Source organism: Eufriesea mexicana, unplaced genomic scaffold, assembly GCF_001483705.2.
Source record: "Eufriesea mexicana isolate 0111107269 unplaced genomic scaffold, ASM148370v2 scaffold2119, whole genome shotgun sequence".
Classification (NCBI taxonomy): Eukaryota; Metazoa; Arthropoda; class Insecta; order Hymenoptera; family Apidae; genus Eufriesea; species Eufriesea mexicana.
In genome coordinates, this window is record NW_016910196.1 from 109,540 (window position 1) to 123,247 (window position 13,708).

A 13,708-nucleotide genomic window follows, 5' to 3' on the forward strand; every position below is an offset into this window, starting at 1 on the left:
CTCACATTGTTACGTTATCTTAAATTTCACATATTAATTAATATCGATGTCCGAAATTTTATCAAATGGCGATTGAAGGGCGCCTCTCGAGTGCAAAGGGTTAACAGTCTTAATACAAGTTAACTAAATCTGTTACCATCGTATAATTGGAGCAACCCCTCCGTCAAATTCACGGGTTCCGTGAATCTAGTGTTAACAAAATATCAGATACACTACGCAATATTAATGAATCATTAATTTATCGATTAAGAAAGTGTTGTAATGTAAATGGTCGCCATATTGAACCTTTTCTATAAATAAAGAGTAGAATTAAAATACCCCCTAATCTAATAATTTTTTAACATAAATAGGTTAATACTTCTTTGCAAAGAATATGAAGGAACGTCAGCTGATGTAATAAAAAATATATAATTCCATTTATAAAAATATTAATGACCCTCATATGTCTTTTACACATCCATCTACAAAAATATTACCATCAGAATATGTCTCTCTCAAAACCATTCAACTTCGTCCGAAACATTCACATATATTTAGATGATAATATGTGGTGAGCCACCCTGTATGTATGAAAATTCTTTCATTTCGATATAACGATCTTCCTATGCGATCTCGCACTTTTACCACGGCAATCTGTTCGAAACCAAGAGTTGGTTTCGAAAAGAAACAGAAGTGATCGATATCTGCGAATTTTTCCATACTAATCTCACTTTCCAATCTGTTTCAGGGAAGAGAAGACGGGTATCGTGAGCGTGCGCACAATGGCGTCAGAGATGTAGCAGCAAGGGTTAAGGAAAGAGCTTGGTCCATCGAGCTCGTCCAATTTTCACTTCCATACGCGACTGGATCTCGCGTGTCCCTCGTGCCATTTTCTCCGGCGACGTCGTGCAATTTCGCGGCCCGCGAGCGTCACGCTCCTCCGCGGGATGCGAAAGGAGAGAGAGAGAGAGAGAGAAACAAATGGGAAGAGAAGAAAAAAAAGGACCCGGAGAAGAGAGGAGGAAGCATGGAAGGGAGTAATTTCTCCGGAGGAATCTCGGCGACGGAATTCGAGAATCGCTCGAGTCGGCGAGCGAGTGAGCCGACATCGACACGAATACTCGAGGAGACGATGCAGACATCGAGAGGAGAGGAGAGTCCGCTCGTGAATGTAGGTCCCCGGGTCGCCACCTATAATGCGAACCTCCCACCTTGCCAGGCCGTGCCACTATCGTACAGCTTCTTTCAAGAACCGTGCCCGTTTCAGCGTTCAGTTCATTCAGTTCAGCCTGGTCAACAGGTGGACCACCTTATCGGGAGACGAGAGGCAAGGTTGACTTTAACAGGAGCGTTCCGAGAGGCTGAATCTTGATCCGCGTACAGGATGCTTCCAAACAGGCGGACGGAGGTTCGTGGGCGGCAGGATGCTCGTCGTGGGTGGGTGGAAGGTCGTAGGAAATAGCGTGCATTGGGACTGAGGTCTCGGCAGACGTTGGCTCTATCAGTGGCTTAGTCTAGGATGTTTAATCGGAACGGGATTTATTTTGAATAATAGTTTAAGGTTAGGAATCGAGCTACGAATAATTTATTTCGTCGAACGATGAAGGAATCGATTTGATTGCTAACATACTTGTAAACATTTATGTCTTGTACGAAATACGTCACACGTGTCAATTAAGATTATTTCACAGAATGTTGGAAGAAAGTAATTTGTAATTAATGAAACTGGAAAATTCAGTGAAACGTCCAAATTTAATTTTATCGAACAATGAACGAATCGTTGAATTGCATATACACTTGCAAAAATTTACGTCTCGTGCGAAATACATCACACGTGTCAATTCAGATTATTTCGCAAAATACTGGAAAAAAGGGTAATGTGTAATTAATGGAACTGGAAAATTCAATGAAACTTCCAAATTTGATTTTGTCGAACGACGAATGAATCCTTTGATTGCAAATACACTTGCAAAAATTTACGTCTCGTGCGAAATACATTACATGTGTCAATTCAGAAATGGAGTATTTCGCAAAATACTGGAAAGAGTAATTTGTAATTAATGGAACTGGAAAATTCAGTGAAACGTCCACATTTGATTTTGTCGAACGACGAACAAATCCTTTGATTGCAAATACACTTGCAAAAATTTACGTCTCGTGCGAAATACATTACATGTGTCAATTCAGAAATGGAGTATTTCGCAAAATACTGGAAAGAGTAATTTGTAATTAATGGAACTGGAAAATTCAGTGAAACGTCCACATTTGATTTTGTCGAACGACGAATGAATCCTTTGATTGCAAATACACTTGCAAAAATTTACATCTCGTGCGAAATACATCACACGTGTCAATTCAGATTATTTCGCAAAATACTGGAGAAAAGTAACGTGTAATTAATGGAACTGGAAAATTCAGCGAAAATTGATTTCAGTCTGAGGTTCATATGGGCATCTTTTGTATCCACTTTCTAAGGATTGTTTAATTGAAAGACGGTGGAAGGTAGAAACGAAAAGTGTGAAGGATGAGGATGCTGACAGATAGCGAAGAATGCAGGACTGGAAGACGGATTTTGCATTAGAATTTTGAAGGAAAAAATCCTTCCTAGAGGCAATTTATCTTGCGTATCTCTATCTCCTATTCGTACTTAAATACCGGTAACTATACGTTGCAGGCAAAGTCATTTCTTTTGCAAGATGGAGTAGTTTGAAATTGAGTAATTTGTTTTCTGTGTAGCTTCATTAGCGTGAAACGGAATCACGCTTCGAACATATCTCATACCTACGTTTTCTGGTAAACATTGCTAATTTGAATTCGAAATTCATTTTTACAGCCAAGGAATGCAATTTATGACAGGCGGATAGATTTCTTCGCCGCGTTCGCGTTCTATTCTACATTTTTATATTGCTCTTATAATAATACCCAGAATACTGTTATCGCTACACTGTCGAGCATAACTGGTAATCAATTACGTTTAATGTTCTCTAATGCACACTCGTAATAAACAACGTTCCTTCGATGGCTAGGCGTTTCGCATACTCGATAAAAGCTGCAAACCGTGTTTTACACGCATGAAAGCTGACGTTTGGCAAAAATATTGCTACATTAAATGCACGCTATTTCTTTCACGTCCGAGATGAGATTTAACGATTGCTTTCTTCGCTAGCGATTTTTACTTCGGATCCAAACGCGCCCACTTTCTCGCCGATTCTTCAGCTAGCCGTTCCAAATGGACACTGCTATGAGATTTGCGACAGGGTGATTTCACACGAAACCATTTGAAACCTCAAACATTTGAAAGGGACATCTCGCCATTGGCTCCTCCGCCGATTGATTAGCATAAATTACATTTCTCTTTTAGAAAAAGTAAATCGAGGATCCGTTATTTTTGAAAGTAATTCTCCACGAGCTTAGCGAAGTGTGTTAAGCACCTCTATACTTATCCACCTGTTTGGCGAATAAATATTCATCTATCAAACACGAAACGTATTCCGTGGTCGACACGTATAGCACACTCCTGGCCACGAGTATTTGACCACTTCTGTTTTACATATGTATACATTCTGGCGTACGTATAGGCGCATACATACTGCGAATTAAAAGTCAACGGACAAGAAGCGACGAAATAGATTTATCTCTGATAGATTTGATCTCCGAGATAGAAGATAGAAGTCGATTTAGTTCGATGTGTCAAACCTCGTTGGAATATTCAAACGTAATCACTGCCTCGTTCCACCGGTGGTACCGTTCTCTGAAAGTACCATTATCGCGGGAACCGTGACGAGCACGCCGATTATGGTGGTTTCAGATCATTCTCTCGTCGATTCGATATCGATCATCGAGTTTACGGTTCGTCCTGCTGGAGGACGACCGAGGTTCAGTGGTCCAATTAGCGAGGCAGAGATTTGACAAGTAAATTAACGCGAATGTAACAGCTGTGACTACGTCTGGAGTGGCTGGTGCAGCTAGAGTTGCCACGTAACGGGTGGTCCTGCAGTACGACTCGAAAGTCGCGATACTGGAACGGCGGGTGAGAAAGAGGTGAAAAAGAGCTGGCTCGCTGCTGGAATTAATCGAACAACTTTCTTTATGAATATTTTCCACGGCACGTCGATGGACACTGCTTCGTTTTTAATCCCAACGAACTTTCCCTTCTGATCTTCCGTGCTCTGAACCTCGCGCGAACGAGTGTCGGTAGATAGTCATCGGAATTTCGAATACCCCAATTAATTCATTCGAGGACATCTCTCTCTTCCGTCAGAAATAAATTCTTCCTCGGAACGTACCGTTTCTTTATCGTTACATGCCGCGCGCATAAAAATCTTCCCATCTTCAAAGGGTTAATATCTGCCTTTAAAATATCGTTAAGCTCGCGAGAATATCTGCCTTTAAAATATCGTTAAGCTCCTAATTAATTTGCTAACGAAGTACCCAACCCAGTGTTGAAAGTTGAAACGTCTTGCTCTCGTGCTTCTGCAACCTTTTCCACCGCCATTTCCATAATTTTCCAATTTTCCATTACCAAGGTATCTTCATATCTCTCCTAAGACCAGTTCCTACTTTTCATCGATCGACAGTGTGGTTTCGATAGCTCGCGAGTACTCGCCATTCCGCTATTCCCATTTTCATCGGTGTCCCCTAATTACGCCCCCACCTTGGCCCAAAACCCCTCGATTCTCCCTGGAATCCCCTCTCGGAGACCGGTAACCGAGACTCTCCCCACCAGAGGTGATGGAAGACAAGGATACCTGACAGGGAGACAGGACGCAAGGCCGAGTGGCCCGCAATAAGTTGGCGTTGGCATAAACGCGCTCGCGCGCCAGCAATTACAATGACAACAATGGAGCAAAGAGGAAAACGGGGCCCTCTCGCCGCAGAGACGACTGCGATGGGTGGGAGAAGGAGAGCTTTTGGTCCAGGCGAGCGAGAGGGATGGACGGCGCATGAACGAGGGAGTGGGGGTAACGGGGCGATGGAAGAGGGGTCCTACCGGCTCGCCTCTGGCCTCTCTCTCGATACACCTTTCTCCGGTTCCCAACAGCCGGCGGCGGGCCTTGCTTCCCCTTCAGTCCTCACCGGGACACAGACAAAGTTACGCACCCGGAGAAAGGTCAATCGGTCGGTTGCTCCGCTCGTCGAGTACCGGAGCTCTCGTTAATCGCACCGTCTGGTGACCGGGTTGGAAAATTCGTCGTCTCTGTTGCCCATCGTGTGTCGGATGGACCGTGTTGCATGAAAAGACTGCCGAGATCGACAGATATTTCCGTGCTTCTCGCTGATCTCGCGTTTCTACCTGGTTCCACGTGCCCGAGAGTTTGCCAGCGGGAAGGAATTTCGGTTCGGTCGCGAGGTGACTGGAAACAGGGAAGTGTGCAAGGAAGAACGTCGACGGTTTTGGTACCGATGTAACGGGTCAACGTTCCTCGTCCGGGCCCGTTTTACATGAGAGTCTTCAGTCGGTAATTTCGAGCTCCGCGCAGCTCCGTGCCAGTGGGGAAACAGATGGGCGAAGACATGTGGAGGCTCTGGTTCACGAAGCTGCTGCTGCTGCTGGCGGCCGTGTTGATCTTCGCTGCTGTGGAAACGGGATCCGAGGGTGAGTTTGTTATCGTCTTGCACGTTGTACTTCGTACATCCAGTTCGGATGGTCCATCCGAACGCTACCTTTCTCGCAAACATTCCCGGAGAGTTGGCCAAGCGTTTCAGCTCCACGGTCGTATCTGCTGTTTTAGCACCGTTTAACTAGTTAGTACAGTTAAACGAGTACTGGTTAGACAGGTGACGACAGCTGAACTATTTGGTGGCACTTTTAGGCGGTATTAATTAGGACACCATGGTATTTACCACTGTCTTTAAACGATGTTAACGACCCAAGTCCCGTTTAATGTATACTTGGCAGAATACGAGCTTTCGAGTAGTTGACAATTGTCAAATTCTTATTCCACCTAACCTGTTCTAGCATCATTTTTATTCGGTATTAATTAGGGTATTCTAGTATTTATCATTGTCTTTAGACGGTGTTAACGACCCAGTCCCGTTTAAGGTATACTTGGTAGAATAGAAGCTTTCGAATAGTTCACAGTTGTCAAATTCTCATTGGACTTAACCTGTTCTAGCATCATTTTTATTCGATATTAATTAAGGCACTCTAGTATTTACCACTGTCTTTAGACAGTGTTAAGAACCCAAGTCTCGTTTAAAGCATACTAGGTAGAATAGGAGCTTTCGAGTAGTTGACAATGGTCGATAGTTAACCTGCTCTGGCACCAATGAAACGATCGTTCGAGATACTCTTAGTCGTGGAATAGAAGTTTCTGGGCCCTAGACAATAGCGAAACTGGCGTGATGTCAGCATCGAAATAATCGTTTGGAATAATCTCGTTGGTCGAGCAGGAGCTGCATAGAGGGGAAAGGTCTCTGATAAGGCAATCTGCTTCGTATCCTTTTCACGTACGTACCAGGTTCGACTGGGTGCAAACGTCGACATTTGCATCACGCAACGCAGCCGCGGCTGGAAACGCGTTAAACACTTTCTAATTCGATGCCTCGAGAAGGGAGAAAATACTTGTCGCGGAACGCGTTGCGCAATTGCGCGATGCAGGAAGGGTCCGTCGCGGGTACCGCGATTTGGGCCCGCAGGAGCCACGGATAGGAAGCCAGTCCCTCCCTTGCCGCGGCTCTTTCCTTCCGCGTTCGTTGCCGAGATAACCGCGGTTGTTTTCCATTAATAGGACATCCACTTTTACACGACTGCCAGCTCTCACCTGGCTGGAATTCTTCGAGCACCGCGTGTAACGACCGAGTGTTTTCCTGTGATTAACGCGAGGTCAGGAATTAGCGGCGCGAACCGTGTTTATTATTACGCTGGTCGTTGTCGCGGAAGGAAGGATGAGGATAGAGCAGGATAGTGTTGTTTGGACGTCGTGGCTGAATTTCTGCGCCGTTTCGAGTGTCGAGTCGAAGGATTTATTTTGAAAATCGACGGGGACGTTGAACGGACCTATCGAGAAATTTGGCGAACTGCAGAATGGTAAGAACGACGACGATTATGGGATAGAAATATACTTTAAGTTTGAGTATGAAGATTTCGGTGTTTGTCGAAAATTGACATAAATATCGGATAAATTTATCGCCGAATTAGATGAATGCTGGTACGATTAGAAAAATATGGAGTGCTCGGTTAGGGTGATGTATTTCACGAGTCGATATAAATGTTAGGGAGATTAAGTGGCAAACTCGATGAACGGTGTATTAAGCAGAGTGAAAGACGATTATAGAGGATAAAGACGAAATGGGTAAAAGTTTGAGGGAAATTAACGAGCTGTGTGTCGAAGATGGCAGCAGATAATTGTATGAGTAATGTATAGAATATATCACATGGATATTTCGCAATGTCTCCGTGATGAATTATTCGACGAAACGGGAGACACTGGAAAATATTTAACGTTGATACTGAATCCTGTGCAAAGTCGAAATAATTAAGCATATTCGTGGGAAAGGTGGGAAGAACAAGTGTTAGATCGGGATTGATAAGGGCAACGAGCGGTCTCGCTTGGTGGAATTAGCGAATGAAGGTAATTTTAAGGAATACGTTGCATAAGTTCAATGGAATTAACGTTAACAGCAGAGGAATACATTACAGAGATAATACTTTGCATGGAGATGCTGTTAACCGCGTAACGGTGTGCGCGACGTAACAATACGTCGCGTAAATTCTTCTGACCTAAATGATCCGGAAAATAAGTGGGAAGACGATGCTGCAATAAGTTCGACTCGCGTAGTTTCCGTAGACGAATGATTATCGGTTCCTCTTTTGCATACGCAGATAAATCTCGCGTGATTAAACGTAAAAACTCGTCGAGATAAATGGGAGAAGTAATTTATGGATCGTGGAGCGAATCGAGTGGAGATTTTTTAAAGAAACGTACAATTTCGTTGCGAAAGAAACGGACGAAGGAGTTTACTCGAAGAATAAATAAAAATATATTTCATACTTACTCGAAACACGGTACGATGTAATGAGCTCGATAAGAGCTACTAAAGTGAATTATTTGAATATAAAGAAATTGAAATGAGAATTTTTAGTATAAGTATAATTTTCGAGCAAGGAATCTAACCTTGGCTAACGAAGATTCGTTTCGTTAAATAATAATTGTAGGTTATGGCGAACAAACACGATATATCTGTTACTGTCGATGTAGGTACCGATTTTTATACCCGAGCGATAAGTATTTTAATATAATAGGAAAGTGGAACAGTTAGTTACTATAGAGAGCATAAACCTGATATATCCATAAAGTTCTATAGAAAACCAGTAGTATAATTAATCTCACGGTAATCGCCATTTTCCAATACCTCGAAGAACGACAAAGATACGTACATAACCTCGAAATCGTATAAATCGCGTTCCACTTCACAGATCCCCGATGTAAATATCGAAAAGAATGACAAAGATACACACCTAACCTCGAAACTAAACGAAACCAAACTTTTACTCGAATAAATAGTGTAACTCGTCATGTTCTACCTCGCGCATTCTCATTTTAGTATCCAGAAGAACGATAAACATGGATACATAACCTCAAAACCCATGTAAAATCAGAATTTTAGCGAACCAAGAGAATACGAATTATTATATTCTTCTTTATATATCCCTGATTAATAATCGACTACTAATCGATGCGATGAATTAAACTACGACCCTGTTTTTCTTATTTACCTCGATAAGAAAAATGAATCACGAAGTATACGGAACATAGTCACGCAAAAGCTTCGAAAATATTCCCACTTGGTTCACCAGGCAACTGGCCCAGTTGCATCGATTAACCCGTACCAAACACGACCCATCGACGAAGCCGATTCACGATCGTGCCACATGAAAACGGAACGGAAATGGCGGCGAATGAAACCGATCTTCGGCAAGTGGATGCACGAGTCCGGAGAAATTGGGACCTGAGAACTACGCGGGCATTAGAAAATAATGCCGATACTTTGTGTTACGAACGGTATAACGGTCCACGCGGCTTATGCCGCTCAGTCGCGCGCGTTCTACTCCGGTATCCGCTTCTTCGATTCCTCGATCGGATACCGGAGGATCGAGGATCGTGCGCGACGCGCGTCCAATCCGCGCGCGCTACCGTCGATCATCGATCAGACGTCCACGGGCCGGTGTAGATCGAACGATAGCGTCGTTAAGATCCTTATCCTTAATCGAAGCGTACCTGCAGGTACACGCGAGGCGGATTATAACGAACGACGCGTCCGATATTATTTCGATTTTCTTCGCTCGTAAATTTGGTATCGGGAATATCGCGATGAAAGGAAAGTTTCGTCTTGGTATTGAAATCTGGTACCTTGGAGTATTTGGAGTATTTTATCGGGGTACTTCTAGGTTTATTATGAAAAATTGCACAATATATAGGAAATATTTAATTTTGGTTAGCTACTATATATCTACTTTACTCGCGATAATGTCTTATGGAAATTTAGGTACCTTAAATTTTAATATCTTCAGTGAAAAATTTAAGAAAATAATTTCTTAAAAGCAAAGTACGAAAGATATTGAAATGGGGTACCTTGAAGTATTTGGAGTATTTTATCGGGGTACTTTTAGGTTTATTATGCAAAATTGTACAATCAAGGAAATATTTAATTTTGGTTAGCTAGTATGTCTTATCTACTATATATGTTATGGAAATTTAGGTACCTTAAATTTTAATATCTTAGGTGAAAAGTTTAAAAAAATATTAATTAAAAACAAAAGTACCAAAGGTACTGAAATGGGGTACCTTAAAGTATTTGGAGTATTTTATCGGGGTATTTTTAGGTTTTTCATGAAAGATTGTACAATTGAGGAAATATTTAATTTTGATTAGCTACTATAAATCTACTTTACTCGCGATAATGTCTTATGGAAATTTAGGTACCTTAAATTTTGATATCTTCAGTGAAAAATTTAAGAAAATAATTTCTTAAAAGCAAAGTACGAAAGGTATTGAAATGGGGTACCTTGAAGTATTTTATCGGGGTACTTTTAGGTTTATCATGAAAAATTTCACAATCGAAGAAATATTTAATTTTGGTTAGGTAGTATATGTCTTATCTACTATATATCTCATGGAAATTTAGGTATCTTAAATTTTGATATCTTAAGTGAAAAGTTTAAGAAAATATTAATTTCTTTAAAAAAGGGTACAAAAGATATTAAAATAAGGTACCTTGAAGTATTTGGAGTATTTTAACGGAGTATTTTTAGGTTTATCATGAAAGATTGTACAATTGAGGAAATATTTAATTTTGATTAGCTACTATAAATCTACTTTACTCGCGATAATATGTTATGGAACTTTAGGTACCCTAAATTTTAATATCTTAGGTGAAAAGTTTAAGAAAATATTAATTAAAAACAAAAGTACCAAAGGTACTGAAATGGGGTACCTTAAAGTATTTGGAGTATTTTATCGGGGTATTTTTAGGTTTATCATGAAAGATTGTACAATTGAGGAAATATTTAATTTTGATTAACCACTATAAATCTACTATACTCGCGATAAAATTATATGGAAATTTTGGTACTTTAAATTTTGATATCTTATGTGTAAAGTTTAAGAAAAAATCAATTTCTTTGAAAGAAAGTACGAAAGGTATTGAAATGGATATATATTACTACTACCTTGAAGTATTTGGAGTATTTTAGTGGACTGTTTTTAGGTTTGCCATGGAAAATTGTGCATCGAGGAAATATTTCATTTTGGCTAGCCACTATGCGTACATTTTACTCGCGATAAAATCATACAGAAATTTTGGTACCTTAAATTTCGATATCTTAAGCGACACGTTTGCGAAATATTCAATTTCTCGAGGAGAAGAGTATAAAAGAATTCGCGAACGTTGAAAAATATCGTGTTTGCTTTCAAATGTTTCCGTGTGGAAGACCGAAAGAGCGTTTGGTTTCGCGGTCGGTGCTCGCGGATGGAACGCGCCTTTATTAAATATGCATGTAATCATTCGCCAGCACGAGCCAGCTCACGTAATTCCTCAATTAATTCCGGAGCGGGATCGCGAACGATGACTCGACGCTCGTTGGCAAAGTGTACTGCCCGAGAAAATCAGAAAAACAAACCTCTGGTTCTCGTTGGCTGGCATCCTAATTGATCGGAAGCGAGCCGCTGAGAATTAGTCCTTCTTTCTCGGCTCTATCTGCCGTTTGCATCTTGTTCCCGGAGAAACGAGCGAACTATGGTTTCCTCGCGTGCAAATAGTCTCGATGGAGAGTGATGGTGGATCTTTCGGGGATTCTACTCGTCGATTCAAAGATCGGTTTGATAGAGAACTTTGTTTGGTAATCGTGGTTGGATGAGGTCGGTTCTTTGTCAGTTGTTCGTTGAAGGATCGTGTCTAGAGACAGATACGATCGTGCGGAGTGATTAATATCGTTATTCTTTAAGAGCCTTTCTTCAAAGCTGTTTTTGAAGGTGGGATTTTTGCGAAACGAGAGAATTAAAACTGTCGACGAAGGTGCCGTGTATAAAGATCGGTATGAGAAATGTAGATTTCGCGTTACGAAATCGTGTAGGTTTCAGTCGCCAGCAATTTCAAACAAACCGCGAAAGTCGTTTCAGAATGGCGTCAAGTCGATACTGTGCGTTAGGAGTCTCGCTTCTCGCTGATTATTAGGCTGTAAAAGAAATGATCGCGAAAAGTAGACATAAACATACTTCTTAGGTGACACTTAAAAGAGGCTCTAACTCGAACAACAATCATTATATCCAGCCACGTCTCTAGTATCGAAACTAGTTACAAAAAAGTCACTAAATCTTCATAACCTAAAATTACTATTCCAAATCACCACTACTGCTACTGTTAAATTATTACATCCATCCACGTTTTAATCCTCGTTAATTACAAGCCTGTATAATCAAAAATCCCTGTACCAACATAATCACATAAACATCCCGAAAGTTCATAACCAGAAGTCACTATACTATCCATCAATTTTCATTCATTTATTATTAGTACCACCTAACACTTTTACATCTATTTCCACATCCAAATCTTGCCAACTATAATGAAACCACCGTATCTTCCTAACCTAAAATCGCCACGCGAATTATCGGTATTAGCATCGAACCTCAAGTTCAATTTATTAACATTGTCAAACTTCGTAACCAAAAGTCACTATACCATCCATAAATCATTCATCATTATTATCACCAAATACTTTTACATATATCCCCACGTCCAATGCTTGCCAACTACAACGAGGTCCCCGAATATTCCTAACCTAAAATCACCATGCGAATTATTGGTATTACCATCGAACCTCAAGTTCAATTTATCAGCATTGCCAAACTTCGTAACCAAAAGTCACTATACCATCCATAAATCATTCATCATTATTATCACCAAATACTTTTACATATATCCCCACGTCCAGTGCTTGCCAACTACAACGAGGTCCCCGAATATTCCTAACCTAAAATCACCATGCGAATTATTGGTATTACCATCGAACCTCAAGTTCAATTTATCAACATTCCCAAAATTTGTAACCAAAAGTCACTATACCATCCATCAATCATTCATCATTATTATCACCAAATACTTTTACATATATCCCCACGTCCAATGCTTGCCAACTACAACGAGGTCCCCGAATATTCCTAACCTAAAATCACCACGCGAATTATCGGTATTACCATCGAACCGTGAGTTCCATATATCAACATTCGCAACGCCGTCTTCTGGTAAAGAAATACACCATTCACTGACACTCCGGCCACGAAATACGAAAGGTGAACGTCACCCACAAGTTCCCTAGAGATTATTCCCCAAAGGATTGCCGGTCCACCGGCTAATGGAAAATCGCTGGCGCGATAAGATCGCCGTTAGGTCGACGCTTTGGCCAGCTCCGCGCAGCATCCTCTTGCGAATCCCGACAGGATCGCGCGTTTAGACGGTCGCGAGTGGACGACTCTTTCGCCGCGAAGACGAACGAGCCAGGAGGAATCGAGCCTCGTTAGCAAAGATCTCTCCTGTTTCGCAGCAGTGAATGGAACACGGAGGTAATGTCCGCAAGGCCAACCGGCGCCGATAAAAATGCCACGAATAATGCAACCGGCCGCCTCTGTTCCGCGCGCGTACCTCGTTTCCCCTAGTGATTTTCTGCTCGTGGTGTAACCGCTCCCGCGACTTGGATTTTATGAAGTAACAAACGGTGGATTCTTGAATTTCGATGCAAAGTCGACAAGTTGTAGCAATCGACTGCTAGATATCCTGCGTTTCGTTTCTTCGTTGTGGGCGAGATGAGAGACAGTACTATGGGGTAATTACAAGTTGTCCATTTTTTAAATTTCAGAAAAGAAAAAAGAATCTTTGATCACTGTTTTCTAATTTCTTTTCTTTGTCACGAAACTTCGGATTGATTCGAAATTTATAACACTTTTATATTTCATGGATTGCTCCAATTATACAGGGTGGTTCACTCGTTGTGTGCACCCCTGTAACCTAGAAGTGAGGAATAATACAAAATGAGGTATACACTGTGTACTGTTAATATGTATGTATTAATTCTTTTTAGTGGTGGAGGTGTTTCACAGATTTGAGGGTTAACTTTATTTTCTTTAACCGAATGCTATATTTTTTATAGCAATATGGAGGAATACCGAATTTTTAGTGACAAGGTATCGATCTTCTAAGTAACGTGCAATTTCGCTTAAAAATTATTTGA